Raw genomic sequence first — 12,741 nt, forward strand, 5'->3', positions numbered from 1 at the left:
GGGGTCTTCGCTGGGAGGACGATTTAGAGGGATGAAGAGGGTCACTTGCTTTACTGTTTATCATTTTCCCAGACAAATCCATGGAGACAGGCTGCTGATAGGATAGGAGAAAAACAACAAAAACAAATACAGTGCTTTGGCCTGGAACTGAACTGTATTATCTGCACTGTCAGCTAGAGTCTTTACTCACTTACCCAGACAATCTCTACAGGGATTAAAATATCCCCCTGCATTAGTAATAGCCTTTAGTATGCTGCAGCCTCATATCCAGTTAAAAATAAATCAAGCTATAAACAGTTTTTAATAGCTTGCAAAATCCTCACTAGTTCAGCCTTTGAGGACAGTGATTATGCTGAAAAATCAAACAGGAGTGTCAGGAATTAAATTACTAATTACCTGTATTTCATTTTTAGTTTCCATATATAGCTCCTTACAACCCCCGCTTTGAGCCTGATTTGGAAGGTTGACATTTTGTCATCTTTGTCAAAGTTAACAAGAAAAACATGAGCCCTTACAGTAATGGGTACACTGGAAATTCAAGACTATTTTCAGGACATTTCTCTTATTTGTTAGATTTATAAGAATTTTGACTCTATAAGAAAGTTTAGAGGGAGAGATTTATAGAAACAAACAAGAAGAAAAACTTCAAAAGATGCTGTAAACCAAACAGAAACTATTAGAACCAGATTCTGTATCAATGTCTGAGCTGTCCAGAAGCTGATTATCTATTCTTTCTTCTAAAATTTTCAATAATGGGGAAATTGTAATCTTCTCTAGCAGTGATTCTCAACCTCGCGATTCCTACTCACCACACACCTTGGACATTTGACAATGTCTGAAGACATTTTTGGTTGTTGCAAGTACAGTGATGATATTGACATCCAGTAGATAGAGAGCAGGGCTGCTGCTGAACATCCTATAATGTACAAGGGAGCTCCCATAACAAATATTATCTAGCCAAAAAGTCAGTCATGTTGAGGTAGAAAAATCTTGCTCTCAAGCATGAATTTTATCCTGATGGCAATTTTCCCAAATGAAGAGCCACACTGATACTTAGAATGTTTTATAGGGAGATTTTGTTTGATTTGTTTGAATTACTAAGAAGAGAGAAAAGAGTTTAGATGTTGATTTGGGGACTTATGGACATGGTAAATATAAACATTCTTTGAAAAATATTCATGGAGACAATATGGTGATCTCATGATACAGAGAAATGAAAATCTTATCATAGAAAGGTGAGAAATTTTGTGTAACTTCTTACCTTCACAAATATAAAAGGAAGCTTCTACTTTGTAGGAGATGAGGTTGTAAAGAATTTTTTCTTTATTAATGCTTAAATCATTTAATTAAAAAAGAATAATATGTAAAATTCTCTTAGAATATTCAGCAGCCTGAAGCTTTGAATTTACTTCATAGTTGAGACTGTGGGTAATTTATTTAATGTCTAAGCCTCAGTTAACACATCTGGAAGTCATGTGGTTATTTTATACTTGTCACATGGATGTTTGCTAATTTGTACTGACCCTAAACTTTTCTCGGATGAATTAAAAAGAATTGTCCAACCTTTACCTAATTGATTGTTGCTTGCAGTGTAAGAAGTAGGCATTTCCATGTTCATTCCACAAGTGGAGCTATTGTACCTCCATTCATTTTCATCATTATCTACTAAATCATAGTAATTTGCAGTAGGAGGAAGTATATGTAAACCACACACGTATAAACACAAACACACCTAGTAACTTAGTGGTAGGGAAGTTAGAGACTGACAAAAAGTGTTTATATTGCCTTCCAGAGATCTAGGTTTTTGGAACCTGGCCTGTTTCCAGGGTATTTCTATTACAGCTGTAGAGGTTTGTGGCAGTATTTCACAGAGAAGAGCATATAGCCTCTTAAGAGATGTAAGAATATTCCATCCATTGTATGTCCTCAACATACATTGGGGACTAAATGTAAGTGATCTCCTTAATGCCACAATATGTAAAAAATTGCAGTTGACCTTGTTTTTAAATAGTTGTATTGTTTGCCATACTTCCCATGCTCCATTAACTGAATACATTTTACGAAAGTTATGCTTACTGTAGAGGGTGAAAAAAATGCAAATTGAAGTTACAAATCATATCCGGTCACTTACTTTTGTTTCATGTTTAAGACATTGTCTCTTTCATGGAGACATGCAGGAGATCTACATTCTGTCACCACCAAAACTCTTCATAGGATTTTGGTTTTGTTTTGTTTCTTTAAATTAAGGGACCAGCCAGAGCTGTGAAGTTAGTATAGAGAAAAAATGGTATCTCGGTTAGAGGTGAAAAATGACATATGATGATTTCTTCAAGATTGTAATGTAGAAAATAAATTTTTTCACTGATAACAGAAAGGAAAGTAATAAATAGCTTCTTGTATTCTATGTATATTTGAGTTACTTTTCACCTTAAAGACTATTTTACATGATATTTTAATATCCTGTAATATAGATCTAAAAGATCTAAAGTGTTTAGAAAGACCTGTATGCTGATATCTTGCTCCTACCTCTGTATCCCAATCTTGCCTTCCTCACCTGATTTTTATTAGTCTCTTTCTTCTTCCAATGCTGTTTTTAATGCAAAGAAATATGCATATATTTTACTTCTTACACCCATGTCTCCCACAGTTCAGGTCAGTTCAGTCTCTCAGTCGTGTCCGACTCTTTGCGACCTCATGGACTGCACTATGTCAGGTTTCCCTGTCCGTCACCAACTCCCAGAGCGTGCTCAAACTCATGCCCATCAAGTCGGTGATGCCATCCAACCATCTCATCCTCTATACTCCCCTTGTCCACCAGCCTTCAATCTTTCCTAGCATTGGGGTCCTTTCTAATGAATCAGTTCTTCACATAAGGTAGCCAAAATATTAAAGTTTCCAGCTTTAGCATCAGTCCTTCCAATGAATATTCAGAACTGATTTCCTTTAGGATGGACTGGTTGGATCTTCTTGCAGTCTAAGGGACTCTCAAGAGTCTCCTCCAACACCACAGTTCAAAAGCATCAATTCTACACTCAGCTTTCTTTATGGTCCAATTCTCACATCTGCACATGACTCCTGGAAAAACCATAGTTTTAACTATATGGATCTTTGTCAGCAAAGTAATGTCTTTGCTTTTTAATATTTTGTCTAGGTTTGTCATAGCTTTTCATCCAAGGAGCAAGTGTCTTTTAATTTCATGGCTGCAGTCACCATCTGCAGTGATTTTAGAGTCCAAGAATGTATTCTCTCACTGTTTCCACTGTTTCCCCATCTATTTGCCATGAAGTGATGGGACCAGGTGCCATGATTTTTGTTTTCTGAATGTTGAGTTTTAAGCCATCTTTTTCACTCTCCTCTTTCACTTTCATCAAGAGGCTCTTTAGTTCCTCTTCACTTTCTGCCATAAGGATGGTATCATCTGCATATCTGAGGTTATTGATATTTCTTCTGGCAATCTTGATTCCAGCTTGTGCTTCATCCAGTGTGGCATTTCACATGGTGTACTCTGCATATAAGTTAAATAAACAGGGTGACTGTATACAGCCTTGACAAACGCCGTTCCCAATTTGAAACCAGTCCATTGTTCGTTGTCCAGTTCTATCTGTTGCTTCTTGACCTGCATAAATATTACTCAGGAGACAGGTAAAGAAAGAAATAAAGTGAAGTCACTAAGTTGTGTCCAACTCTTTGTGACCCCATGGACTGTAGCCCACCAGGCTCCTCTGTCCATGGGATTTTCCAGGCAAGAATACTGGAGTGGGTTGCCATTACCTTCTCCTGGAGATCTTCCCAGCCCAGGAATTGAACCGGGTCTCCCGCATTGTAGGCAGACACTTTATTATCTAAGCCACCAGGGAAGTTCAAAGTGAAATCGCTCAGTCATGTCCAACTCTTTGTGCCCCATGAACTCTAGACCCCCAGGCTCCTCCGTCCATGGGATTTTCCAGGCAAGAGTACTGGAGTGGGTTGCCATTTCCTTCTCCAGAGGATCTTCCTGACCCAGGGATCGAACCCAGGTCTCCCACATTGTCAGCAGACACTTAACCGTCTGAGCCACCAAACAGGTAAAGTGGTCTGGCATTCCCATCTCTTGAAGAATTTTTCAGTTTGTTGTGATCCACACAGTCAAAGGCTTTAGCATAGTCAATAAAGCATAAGTAGATATGTCTCCCACAAATACATGAAATGTAGAAAAATGCATACTGCTAAGTCCTTTGCTTTTTTCCTTTAACTTTGTATCTTGGAGATCTTTCCTTTTCAGTCTATGGGTATTTTCCTATGCTTTTGCAGGTACACAGACACAATTACATACAAATAGTCCCCTACTGATGGACACTTAGGCTGTTGCCATCTTTTGCCATACCTCAGATATGCAGATGACACCACCCTTATGGCAGAAAGTGAAGAGGAACTAAAAAGCCTCTTGATGAAAGTGAAAGAGGAGAGTGAAAAAGTTGGCTTAAAGCTCAACATTCAGAAAACTAAGATCATGGCATCCGGTCCCATCACTTCATGGGAAATAGATGGGGAAAGAGTGGAAACAGTGTCAGACTTTATTTTTGGGGGCTCCAAAATCACTGCAGATGGTGACTGCAGCCATGAAATTAAAAGACGCTTACTCCTTGGAAGGAAAGTTATGACCAACCTAGATAGCATATTAAAAAGCAGAGACATTACTTTGCCAACAAAGGTCCATCTGGTCAAGGCTATGGTTTTTCCAGTGGTTATGTATGGATGTGAGAGTTGGACTGTGAAGAAAGCTGAGCACTGAAGAATTGATGCTTTTGAACTGTGGTGTTGGAGAAGACTCTTGAGAGTCCCTTGGACTGCAAAGAGATCCAACCAGTCCATTCTAAAGGAGATCAGCCTTGGGATTTCTTTGGAAGGAATGGTGCTAAAGCTGAAACTCCGGTACTTTGGCCACCTCATGCGAAGAGTTGACTCATTGGAAAAGACTCTGATGCTGGGAGGGATTGGGGGCAGGAGGAGAAGGGGACGACAGAAGATGAGATGGCTGGATAGCATCACCAACTCGATGGACGTGGGTTTGGGTGAACTCCGGGAGTTGGTGATGGACAGGGAAGCCTGGCGTGCTGCGATTCATGGGGTCGCAAAGAGTCGGACCTGACTGAGTGACTGAACTGAACTGAACAGTTCCCCTGGAGAAGGAAATGGCAATCCATTCCAGTGTTCTTCCTGGAGAATTCCATAGATAGAGAAGCCTGTGGTGGGCTACAGTCCATGGGATCGCAAACAACTAACACTTTCAGTTTCTTTTTCAACAGTACCTCAAAGAATAACCTTCTCCAAGAATTATTTTGTACTTACATGCATTTGTTGTAAAGTGGAATTGTCTGTCTCTATTGATTGGCTTTCTACTATAGGGAAGAATGTTCCTTTTTTCCTTGTTTTTATCACTATGAACTTAGGAATTCTTACTGTATTCACTTTTTTAGTTTTTACCAGTATTTATCTTGATGTTCAAATTGTCCCAATTTAGGCCACTTGGATCACCTTCCACTCCCATACTCTTTGTTTTATCTCCATCGTTCTTTTGTACGTTCTTTCTGGCAAAATGTGTTCTGGACTAATAATCCTGAAATCTGCCACTTCTTCAAGAGGAACTGATTCCTTTTGATGGAGAACAGTATTTAGAAGTCAAGTTGTGCATACCAAGTGTGTTTATAGCTACTGGGGTGTCCAGGTCCAATTTAAACTAAATTTTTAGTTTCAAGTTTGAGGGCTATGTGTGTAGTCTTATTAAGACTCATGATTATCAGCTCTGTGGAGAGTCTTTTTTTCTTTATTTCTCTTTTACCTAAGGCTATGATGCCATATCCCAGAGTCTCCCTCTGTAGCCTGGGTTAGGCAGTGTTGACCTATTTACAATGTCCATTTGGGACTCACTTCTTTTTGTACTCTCTCTGATTTACCCATCCTCGAAGGCAAGGCCCTTGACTTTTTTGTTGTTGTCCTTTTTAAACCTTCACAGATATATGGGAGTCATTAATTTCTGGATTACGAGGAATCCTCAGGTATACTCAAGACAAATGCCTGCTCTAGAGTTAGCTATTTTGCATTAGCTTACCTCTGTAAATGTGTAGTTTTCTTTTTGTTTCTCGAGAATTCTCTTATATTGCTGTCACTTTTTAAAGAGATGGTTTTTTAATTTTGTGTTTGATATTTTTAGGTGCTGATAACTTAGGTTTTCTTTATGTTGGGGAAAATACAGCTCTATAATTTTAAAATTAGATATAGTTGAAGCTTTCTCCAACAATATAGGATTTTGCTTAAAGAAATTATTTATAAAAATATTAAAGCAAAAATTCAGGTAGAGTGTCTTAGAAAGAAGGAACTATTTATGAAGAGTTATAATTGACTAATTTAGTGCTGAAAGTTAGAAGATAATCCTAGGTGTGATCAAGTTTCTTGCATTATTTCAACAGGTTATTTTTTCTACCATTTCATTCCATCTATTTCTGTTTCTTGCTCTTGTTTATGAGGAGACTTAGGATCATAATCCTGGCTTCAGGAGAGAGAGAAGATAATAATTAGTTGCACTCATTTCACATGCTAGCAAAGTAATGCTCAAAATCCTCCAAGCTAGCCTCCGCAGGATATGAACCAAGAACTTCCAGATGTATCAGCTGGATTTAGAAAAGGCAAAGGAACCAGAGATCAAGTTCCCAACATCCACTGGATCACATAAAAAGCAAGAGAGTTCCAGAAGAACATCTATCTCTACTTTATTGACTACACTAAAGCCTTTGACTGTGTGGATCACAACAAACCAAGGAAATTCTTAAAGAGTTGGGAATACCAGGCCACCTTATCTGCTTTGTGAGAAACCTGTACGCAGGTCAGGAAGCAACAGAACCAGACATAGAACAACGGACTGGTTTCAAATTCTGAAAGAAGTACATAAAGGCTGTATATTGTTACCCTGCTTATTTAACTTATATGGAGAGTACATCATGCAAAATGCTGGACTGCGTGAAGCACAAGCTGAAATCAAGATTGCCAAGAGAAAAATCAGTAACCTAAGACATGCAGATGATACCACCCTTATGGCAGAAAGTGAAGAAGAACTAAAGAGCCTCTTGATGAAAGTGAAAGAGGAGAGTGAAAAAGCTGGCTTAAAACTTTAGTTATACTCAAGTTCATCTAAGTACATTGAAAAATCTAAGATCATGGCATCAGGTCCTATCAGTTCAAGGCAAATAGATGGGGTAACAATGGAAACTGTGACTGACTATTTTCTTGGGCTCCAAAATCACTGTAGATGGTGACTGCCGCCATGAAATTAAATGACGCTTGCTCCTTGAAAGAAAAGCTATGACAAACCTAGACAGCATATTAAAAAGCAGAGACATTTCTTTGCTGACAAAGATCTTTGTAGTCAAAGCTATGGTTTTTCCAGTAGTCATGTACAGATGTGACAGCTGGACAGTAAAAAAAGACTGAGTGCCGAAGAATTGATGCCTTTGGACTGTGGTATTGAAGAGGACTCTTGACGACTCCCTTGGACTGCAAGGAGATAAAACCAGTCAGTAGTAAAGGAAATCAACCCTGAATATTCACTGGAAGGTCTGATGCTGAAACTGAAACTCCAATACTTTGGCCAGATTGATGCGAAGAGCCCTCTCATTGGAAAAGACCCTGATTCTGGGAAAGATTAAAGGCAGGAGGAGAAGGGGATGACAGAGGATGAGATGCTTGAATGGCAGCACCAACTCAATGGAGATGACTTTGAGCAAGCTCTGGCTGATGGTGAAGGACAGGGAAGCCTGGCGTGCTGAAGTCCAAGGGGTCGCAAACAGTTGAACATGACTGAGTGACTGAACAACAACAGTCCTTTATTGTCTTTCTACCATTTCTCTTCTTAGACTTAAAAAATTAAGATGAAATAGAGTAGTGTGCAGGATGGAGCTATTTTCACTCCCAGTTTGGCTTTCATTTTGCAACTTGTTTATTTTTGGATATCTTAACATTTTCTGTGGAATTAATCGATGAGCTAGATGTGCTGGGATTTAGAGAGCTTTAGACCAGATTACTAAAGTAAAGGTTCAGTTTAGATAGTATTGTGTTAATGAGGCCATGATTATGGGCTATTTCATTGTAGTGACCAGTTGTTTTCTAAACTCACATAATTTATTATCAACCCTGACCAGCCATTTCAGTTGTGTCTTAGTTGTTTCAAGTACTGGTCAAGGGAATGTGGGTAGATCCCTGGGAGTTAATCACTCCTGTTGAGGAAACAGTTCATTACATTTAAATTTCTACAGTGAGTCATTAACACAATTCTCATATTTAAAGTTCTGCTTGTATCTTTTCTGACACTTTCTATCTTGCCTTTATTCACATAGCTTCTCAGAGAAACTAAAAACAAAGAAACAAAAAATAATGATTAAGGGATAATTATGATCAAAGGACTTTGGTATGCTGGTGATATTTTATCCATCAGTATTTATGTCTAAAACAGATAATTAGTATTAACCATCCTTTCAGTTTATATTATTTTTCTTATTGTGTGTGTGCTGTCATCATATATAGGACCTTAAACATGTTCCTCAGGCAAGAGTCAGTCAGTCTTGGTGAATGAGGATTGTTACTGCTGTCAAATTAAGATACTTTGTTCTGTAACCTTCTTATCTAAATATACTATTTTAATTGAGTCAAATCCCAGAGGCCTTTTTGTATCCCCTTGGAGCATAATGAACTTTTTCCTCCTAATTCTTAAAAGATGAGTATTCCAGGGTGATTGTTTACAAAACTTTTTAGGGGGCAAATCCAACTTTTTTAAACTGGCTTTGTTACTCACTCTCAGGGATACTATCATCCCATAGTTTTCATTTCTGACCCAGGGGCCAGTGTATGCTCTCATTTTCTTAGTTTTTTTGTTTGTTTGTTTCTCATTGTTTTGTTGCCTCACTCATGTCCGCACATCACCTTCTATTTCCAATCTGTATGTTCAAAACTTACTTGTTTTAGTGTTTAGGGTATTATTTATGGGCTTCTCAGGTGGCACTAGTGGTAAAGAACCTGCCTGCTAATGCAGGAGTAAGAGATGCGGGTTCAATCCCTGGTCTGGAAGATCCCCTGGAGGAGGGCATGGCAACCCACTCTAGTATTCTTGCCTGTAGAATCCCATGGACATCAGAGCCTGATGGGCTACCGTCCATAGTGTCACAGAGAGTTGGACACTACTGAAGCAACTTAGTACACAGGGTATTGTTTAGATAATTAGGTAATTATTTCTGTAGGATATGCTGATATGGGATAAGTATGTTTGTTTTAACTATGCTTCTCTCAACATAATATTGCTACTTTTGATGTTTAATGCAGTAACAACTAATGAAGATACCAGGAAGAAAGATTTTTAATATTGTATTGATAAACTGTTCTTTCTGTACTTAGGACTATTTCCTTGTATTTTTATTAGTCGACTTTAATGAATATAATATAAAACTATTTTAGCTTGGCTGTGTCATCTTTTTTCAATTACATGTTTGTTAGACAGCATTTTCATTTGTGAGCAGTGTTTTGAAATATACCTCTGCTCGTCATCCAGATGTGTTCTACATTCAATATTGATTTAAATTTCCTTTACATTCCTTAGTTAAAATGGTCATTCCTTTTGTCTTCTCATATGTACTTTACTTTCTGAAAACTGACCTCTTTGTTTTTTTAATTTTACTTTTTTGTGGGGAAATCTCTTGTCAAAGGAACTTTAATTTTGTTTTCAAAACGCAATTGACTTGGAAAATCCCGTTTTACTTGAGTCTGAAAATGGAAAGGTGACATTTTTAATTGCAAAAGGTGTTTGAAATATCTAGAGTAACTACTGCTATAAAATGTGTTCATGTATATAAAGACTAGAGGATGATATTCAAAGAATTGAAAAAAGGCTAATTCTTTTTATAAAATTTTATTTAATAACATATAATCGTTTTCAATTTAAAAGGAAGAAGATATTATCAGATCTCTGCCTATTTAACTTTAGAGAAAACTGTTTGGTCTATTATGTAGACATCCAGTCAGTATAGCACTTTATTCATTGTACAAATACTTATGATTTTTCATCTTTTCTAGGAAATATCAATTAGTGTTAACATCTCATATCAATTTTATTGTAATGTTTTGAAGATTTAGTCATGAAGAGAAATAACACCTTGCTTCAAAACAATTGGTGTCCTCTTCAATAAAATAATACGTTCTTATTGGACCTCATTATATCCTGGGGTTTTATTACATCATTTTTGTGAGTGTGAGTTTTAAGAGGAAACTTTGATCATTTCAACATTCAACTTTTAAAAAATATTTGTTCTGTGCTATGTGCTGTGCTGAGTTGCTTCAGTCATGTCCTACTCTTGACAACCCTATGTACTGTAGCCCCCCAAGCTCCTGTGTTCATGGCATTCTCCAGCCAGCGATACTGGAGTGGATTACCATACTTTCCTCCAGGGGATCTTCCTGACCCAGGAATCAAACCTGTGTCTCTTAGGTCTCCTGCATTGGCAGGTGGTTCTTTATCACTAGCACCACCTGGGAAGCCAAAAAAAGTATTTATTAATTATTTATTTTATTATTTATTTGCCCTGCTAGGTCTTAGTTGTGTCATGAGGTATCTTCAGTCTTTAGTTTTGTCATGTGAACTCGTATATTACACTTCTTTCAACACAATTTCTTTACAGAGAAAATGTAACATAAGGTTCAGAAATTATGATTTCTTTTGTTTTTGTTTTGTGTGTGTGTGTGTGAGATTGTAAAAGTACTGTTTTATCTTAGGAGACACATTACTTTTCCATGTGGTCTTCTTTACTGCTTTTACCTGTAGCGTATGAATAAAGTCTATTATTGAGTTGCATGCTCTATTCCAGATGAATTCACAGAAACCGTATTTGGAAAAACTATGCCGACTCTTTGTGACCCCATAGACAGTAGCCTACCAGGCTCCGCCATCCATGGGACTTTGCAGGCAAGAATACTGGAGTGGGCTGCCATTTCCTTCTGCAGGGGATCTTTCCATCCCAGGGCTGGAACCCGCGTCTCCTGCATTGCAGGCAGACGCTTTACCGTCTTAGCCACCTAAAGGCCTATATGTGTGTGTCAGAAGCAGTGTCATCAGTGGGTCAGCTTTAAACTTTTTTGCAAAATAACACACAGATTTTTCTAGATAGATATAGAAAAATGAGAAGTGTTGGCTAGAAGAAGCCATTCTGTGGGACTGGTCATCTCCAGTAGATACTGGATTCCTGGGTAGAAATGTGATATCAAGTATTTTCCAGGTTTTTTTCTGAATATTAATCTATCATTTTTTTGTTTTTGAAAAATGAACTTGGAAGCTGATTTATTGAGATAATTGAGACCATTTGCCATGAAATTCCTCGTATATCCCATCTTGAACTACAAAAATAGCTCTGCCCTGTTACTTATATGCTCCTCCTTTCCTCTAACCTGAGATGGACATATTCTCCTTAAAGTGAATTCCTCTGCTTCGTTTCTGTATCTCATCTCAGTTTTTTAAATTTTAAGCTCTCTAGTTCCTCCTTGGGTGAACAACTTTAATAAAAGTGAATATGTAAGAGTCACCATGACTACCACACAAAATCTAATGGCTTCTTAAGGGTTCTTATTTGTCTTGAATTTCACAAATTTAATCCTGCTGACTACTCACATCTCCTTGAAACTCTGTATCCCATTAGCTCCAATGACACTACAATTTTCCCTTCTGTTAACTTTTTGTCCACTGCTTCTCTTTTATTTCAGTTGAATTTAACAATCATTTAATATGGCATAAGAATTAGACAAAAAGCTGAATCCAGTTAGGCACTCAGTATTGTTTTTAACTCAAAATGTGTCTCAATTTCATTTCTCTTTTCCATTCCCTTTGCTTCCATTCTGGTTGACTTCTTTCCTTGGCTTACTATAGTTGTCTTCCAGTTTTCTCTGCCCACCGGCTCTTCTTCCTCCATTTCCTCTTTGTTTCTGTTTCACAATATTCTTCCTAAAGGATTGTCTTTAACCTGTTTTTATGCTGCTTTACCCCATTATTATACTGTTTTTACCAGGGTATCATGCTGCTAAGGAACCTTGAGTAAATCCTTGTTTGCCTCAAGTCTCGCCCTTCATTCTAGCCTTTTTAGTTTCAAAAGTTGGGTCCCATCTCTCTCTCTTTTTCTATTCTCAGTAAACATTTGTCCATTTATTCTGGAAATTAAACTCTTCTGGTGTCCTGTGTTCTGTGCATTCTATGTTTAGGATTTCCTCCAGGCTTCTTCTTACTTTGTCTCTTTTATATTTTCTTACTACATTTTCTCAGCTGTCTTGGTCTTATAGTTTTTTAAACTAATTTTGCCCTACCAACCTCTTTCCCTAGCTTACTTCTCTTCAGTACTATTTAGTTTAGTTCTTGATTTTCTCTAATAGTTTATTATTTTTCAGATTTTTCCTGTTCATCTAATAACTTATAAGTATTTTGAGGCCAGAGAGATGAAATCATATTTTTGATAAGTGTGAGGTCATAGATATTCCACAAATATTTGCCCATTGAATGAAAATAAGACATGGAGGTTTAAGTATTTAAATCTCCTTCATTTTCAACAAGAAATTGAAGCTAATTTCTGAGTAAAACATAGTTTAACTATTACAATTTTATTAACTTCTGTAGTTTTGAAAATTTTGCATCAGCAGGGGGCAGTCAAACCAAAGTTCATTTTGCTATCATATGAAAAATTAAAA

The 12,741-nt window shown here is 37.4% G+C and overlaps 1 protein-coding gene across 10 annotated transcripts in view; it reads left to right on the top strand.

Moving 5' to 3' along the window:
• Positions 1 to 12,741, top strand: part of SPATA5 (spermatogenesis associated 5) — a 350,490-nt gene that overhangs the window by 134,844 nt on the left and 202,905 nt on the right. The window lies entirely within an intron of this gene.

The sequence above is a fragment of the Bubalus bubalis genome, chromosome 17 (genome assembly GCF_019923935.1).
Source record: "Bubalus bubalis isolate 160015118507 breed Murrah chromosome 17, NDDB_SH_1, whole genome shotgun sequence".
In the NCBI taxonomy this organism is placed as follows: Eukaryota; Metazoa; Chordata; class Mammalia; order Artiodactyla; family Bovidae; genus Bubalus; species Bubalus bubalis.